This window comes from Schistocerca americana, chromosome 7 (genome assembly GCF_021461395.2).
Source record: "Schistocerca americana isolate TAMUIC-IGC-003095 chromosome 7, iqSchAmer2.1, whole genome shotgun sequence".
Lineage (NCBI taxonomy): Eukaryota > Metazoa > Arthropoda > Insecta > Orthoptera > Acrididae > Schistocerca > Schistocerca americana.
Genome location: NC_060125.1, coordinates 174,456,139 through 174,462,138, shown reverse-complemented (window position 1 = coordinate 174,462,138; position 6,000 = coordinate 174,456,139).

Here is a 6,000-nt window from a genome sequence, read left to right as displayed (position 1 = left end):
TCCTAATTTAGGTTTTCTGTGATTGCCCTAAATCGTTTCAGGCAAATGCCGGGATGGTTCCTTTGAAAGGGCACGGCCGATTTCCTTCCCAATCCTTCCCTAACCCGAGCTTGCGCTCCGTCTCTAATGACCTCGTTGTCGACGGGACGTTAAACACTAACCACCACCACCACCTTGGTAGGTTTCCGGGTGTATGTAGTACCAGCCTACGAACAGGGCACGAAGTTCCGGCAGATTATGGTTCAAGTGGCTCTGAGCACTATGGGACTTAACATCTGAGCTCATCAGTCCCCTAGAACTTAGAACTACTTAAGCCTAACTAACCTAAGGGCATCACACACATCCATGCCCGAGGCAGGATTCGAACCTGCGACCATAACAGTTGCGCGGTTCCGGACTGAAGTGCCTAGAACCGCTCGGCCACCGTGGCCGGCGCAGATTATGGACTGGTGGTTAGTGGGAGCAGAGATGGTTCCTGATAGCGTTCCAGATGTGTTCATCCATGCTGATCAGGCGAAAGTGATGATCGAGACATCAACGTGAGTTCACTATCATGCTCTTCCAATCACGATTGCTATCTTGTGACACGGACAGTTACACAGCTACCACACATCATCGCCACTGGGGAAGACATCAAGCACGAAAGGATGCAGGTAGCCTGTAATAATGTTCATCTAGTCCGCAGCTGTTACGGTGCTTTCGGTTACCAGCACAACACTCATGGAAGCCCAGGTCGAGGCGAATGTCCTCCATAGCATTATATCGCCCCTCTGGCCTGGAGTGGTCTAAGGCGCTGCAGTCATGGACTGTGTGGCTGGTCCCGGCGGAGGCTCTAGTCCTCCCTCGGGCATGCGTATGTGTGTTTGTCCTTAGGATAATTTATGTTAAGTAGTGTGTAAGCTTAGGGACTGATGACCTTAGCAGCTAAGTCCTATAAGATTTCACACACATTTCAACATTTCATTTTATCGACCTGGTGTCACAAGCAACGTGATTCATCCGACCACGCGGCACTATTCATTTATCCACTGTCCAGTTTCGATAATCCCGTATCCATTTCAAAACTTAGACACAGTCTGCTGCAAAGTACCTTGTTCAACAGTGTGCACCGAACTATGTTCTCCGAAGCACTTGTTTCTGTATTAAGATTATACTCTGTCGTGACCTATGTCACAGATGTCCGCCCACCCTACTTTATACAGAGTGGATCACCTAAGACTTGCATCGCAAATATTGCGGTAATGGAAACTTCTATTAATGTGCGGCTTTCACAGAATGCATTGGTAGTCAGAGGCTCGTACTGCTATCCAATCAACAGATGATAGCCGCCCGGGGTGGATGAGCGGTTCTAGGCGCTACAGTCTGGAACCGCGCGATCGCTACGGTCGTAGGTTCGAATCCTGCCTCGGGCATGGATGTGTGTGATATCCCTAGGTTAGTTAGGTTTAAGTAGTTCTAAGTTCTAGGGGACTGATGACCTCAGAAGTTAAGTCCCATAGTGCTCAAAGCCATTTGAACCAACAGATGATAATAATACTTAGAAAGTGTATTTTTTGTGCAGACAAACACTTTTTTAAATGGAATACTGCTTATTGGCAATAATAAACTAAAAGTCGGGGTAAATTAGAAAGTCATTGGTGTTTGTGAGCAAGGTTCTAGTAAGAGTCGTTTACGAGATATCGCATTTTGAATAGCTCTCAAACCAGCACTTGTACAGTACCTGTGGTAAGACACACTAAAGAACAACACAAGCGCATGCATTAGTTTTATGGATTCTGACCAGTAACGAGACAATTGACCATCGTAGGTTGTGTTCAAAATGACCACTGGCAGTGGCATTACACGCTTCCGGTCTGGTGTGGAACGACTGCTGCACACCTGGTGGTATTTCAGCGGCGACAATTCGTGCAAACATGCTGCAGTACTTCATGCACTATGGGCTGGACAGCCATCATGTTGGTAGCAGAGTTTCCACCTAGTCTGCAGAGGAACGTCTTCTAACATCCGTGGAAGATGGTCTGTTAGGAGGCTGTGATACTTGTGCGCCTATGAGCTGATGGTTCATTATCCCATACCACACGTTTACTGTCCATGGACGCTGACATTCCGCCTGACGAAGTCAACGGAGATTGTATTGCCAATAGACCAACAGTGCATGTTTCGGCGGTTTACCTGGCCATGACTGGTAACTGTGACTTCATCACCAAGCAAGATACGTAAGTATCCCGTCTTAATGCCCATGAACAGAAGTTAACACGGTTCTCATAATCTTTCCCATGCAGCCTGCGATGGAGAGAGATGTGACTGTGATGGAACCTCTGTCGATGGAGAATGCGTAAGACATTTGCCTGATTCGTGGCACTTCCTCGTGCGATTGCTCGCGATTTAACGTGCGGTACAACTGCAACAGCAGCAAGAACATTAATTTCCACCTCTTCTGTCGTTACTTGTTTCCTTCTGTTAAGTTGTCTGGGTGTTACACTATCATTTCATGTAACTGTTGAAAAGGTTGATAAATTATTGCCAAGATGGTTGTCGTCTATTGGGATATTTTGCTGCATACACGGTACAAGGATGAACTGCATTCTTCCTGTACTCTCCATACACCATGAGCATGTCGGCTTTTTCTGCATTGGTAAATCCCATCATCCACTCATGACCTACTGCTTGGTATGACACACACTAACTGTCTAGCAAGTCGGATTGCACTCAAGGAAAACACAAATACATAAGCACATCGTAAGCAAAGATAACAGCATCGAATCTAGCAACTACGCAGATTGAATGGTACAAACAAATGTCTGCGTGGGAACTTTCAAAACACAATATGTCTCAAACCACTCGCACTAGAATCCTGCCACAACACCACTGACATTCTAATTTACCTTACTTTTAATTAGTTAATGTCAATAGGCATTGTTACATTTAAAAAAGTGTATGTTTGCACAAAATACTCTTTCTAAGTATTACAACAATCTGTTGACTGGCTAATAATACGAGCCTCTGACTACCAATCCTTAAAAAAAAAAAAAAAAAAAAAAAAAAAAAAAAAAAAAAAAAAAAGGGTTCAAATAGCTCTGAGCGCTATGGGACTTAACTTCTAAGGTCATCAGTCCCCTAGAATTTAGAACTACTTAAACCTAACTAACCTAAGGACATCAGACGCATCCATGCCCGAGGCAGGATTCGAACCTGCGACCGTTGCGGTCGCGCGGTTCCAGACTGTAGCGCCTAGAACCGCTCGGCCACCTCGTCCGGCTACCAATCTTTTCCGTGAAAACCGCACATCAGCTGGAATGCGACTACTCTCGTTGATGAGTTACCCGTCTCCGAAATTCTTCGGACGAATTTCCTCTGACGTCTGCCTTCTTCACATCTAGTGTGGTCTTTCAACCTTACGGTGTGGTAAAGTAATATCGAGGCTTTTCTTCAATTCACGCGCACGACATTTCATTTCCAATAGTCGAGTGTCTGCGTTGAGCGTTGGCCATCTACAAGTCTTTTTGCACTTCGCACTTTTATTCTACTGGTGCGATCTCTCTGAATGCAATTACGTCGTTCGAGAACAACTTCAAGGAGCAAATGACGTTACGTATAAGGTTATTCGAATGCATCGTGAACATTAAATATCCTGTCGTATTTATCCGTTCGCTCCTGATGGTGACAGAGAACAACGTACTGAATTGTTACAAGAAGTCTTCATTTGGTATGATATTCGATGTGTAACATCAAGTTTATGACATTTCATTTTTTCTTAACGGGAAATATGTCACTCATGCTAATCGTCTGGCTTGATCATTAGCGAAGCCAAACAGAATACAGAGCTTGCACGTAACGATAAAATAATACTTCATCAAAATTATATGGAATGATTGTATATAAATCTCATACATGTAAACGCTATTAATACGACCATGTAAATTACTTAGATTTCAAAAATTTTCGTAAAGCAAATGTCCAAATATAGCCTATGGCTCAGACAAGTGAAGTATGTGCATTTTAAAGTTTCGGAAAGCATGCAGTGTGTACAGAATGTAAAACCTCATAATGACAATGCAAATAGTCGTGTGAAGATGAATATGATGTTACATGCTCGTCAAGCGATAAAGCAAAGGTGAATAAAGAAACGTTAACTTCTTCTTCAAGTATTAACAGTATTTCAGTAATACTAATTGAATTTCCTGTTCGGACATTGTAACAAACTGAAACCGACAAAGGCATCATGATACCTCTGACAGGCATAGACGTACGATTTATTTGATGCTACGTAGAGCACAGTCGTGCAGCTTTCAGATTAAAAAATGAGATACAATTTTATTACCGATATTCAGGATTCGGGCTGTGTACATCTACTTGGACATCGGATCAGAAACATATTTCCTAATGCTGGATACTAAGCCATGCGCAAAGAAACCTTACTGGAAAGTAGCTTTTCTCGTTGTGTGTACGTAAATGTCTGTATTGCACATGTGCAGTGTCCCGAGCAGCATGAAGATGCCTCTTACACGTGTAAAAAATGTTGTTCAGGCTGTAAGTACAGCAAGCGATGAAGAAAGCTAAGAAGAAATTTACAAGACGAAGAGAAATAAAATTTTAAGTTTTGTTGGTAATGTTATAATTTTGGCAGGGACGTAAAAGGACTTGGAAGGTCAGTTAAATGAAATAGATAGTTTCTTGAATAGCTGTTGTAAGATGAAAATTACTAGAAATAGATCAAGGAAAATGGAGTGTTGTAGAATTAAATCAACTGATTCTGAGGGAAGTAGATCACGAAACGAGACGTTTAAAACAGTAGAATGGTTTTGTTATTTTGGTTGCAAAATTAATGAGTGGCAGAAGTAAAGAGAATATGAAATACAAACTGAAAATAGTTAAAAAAAAAACTTTTCCTGAAAGGGAGTGAATAACTAACATGGTTACAAAATTAAGACTTGTAATGCCTGGAGTGTAACATAATATGGGAGTGAAACGTCAACGAAAAATGGTACAGACAAGAAGAGAACCGACGCTTTTGAAATGTGGTGATACAGAGGACTATTGAAGATTTGATTAGTAAATCTGATAACTCATCAGGTGGCAATACAGTCAATTGCGAGAAATGAGGTTAATAGCACAACCTAACTAAAAGAGGGAATTGACTGATGGGATGCATCTTGACATCTTGAGGCATTTAGGTATGTTTAATTTGTGAATGGAAGGAAATGTGTGAATGTGTGTGTGTGTGTGTGTGTGTGTGTGTGTGTGTGTGAGAGAGAGAGAGAGAGAGGGGGGGGGGGGGAGGGGGGGAGAGAGAGAGAGAGATAGAGAGAGAGAGAGAGAGACAGAGAGAGAGAGAGAGGTGGTGGGAGGGGATAACTTAGACAAAGCGTGAAAACGCTTGAATAGAGTAATCAGATTCTAATTAGATGGAGGTTGCAGTAATTACAGGAAATGAAGAGATCTGCGTAGAGAGCTGCATCGAAACAATCATGGGATCTGAAGAATACAACAACAAGAACAACAATAACAACACTGACCATTTCCGCTCTGCGACTGTTATTGTTACAGAAATTCAGTTTGTGGTATGTTTGTGAGGGTCCTGTTACCCGCCAGGAGAGGCAGTGTGAAAGTTCGCTGTCCCTCTCACAGGTGCCAGAGCATTGCAAAGCGGTCAGCTGGCGTATGTATGTGTTTCGAACACTCAACATGTAGTTTGTACAGAGAGCTACAGTGCTTGATGTAATGGCGCTATAGATGGTTCATGACCCAGTACCATGTACTGGTGCGAATAAAGACTTTCTCGACCTACACTGTATTTAAACGACTCCAATGTTTCCGCCCAGTAGTCAGTATTGGAAAACTGTGACTTCAACAAGTCTCATATTCATCCTCTTTCGGGTTATATTTTGGTCGAAATCCAGACAGTGAGGATATGTGAGGCCATCCGTCACTGTATCTGCTGAAGGTGACTTGGTTATTCATCAAAATATTGTGCATAAAATTGGAAACACCAGACCAGTG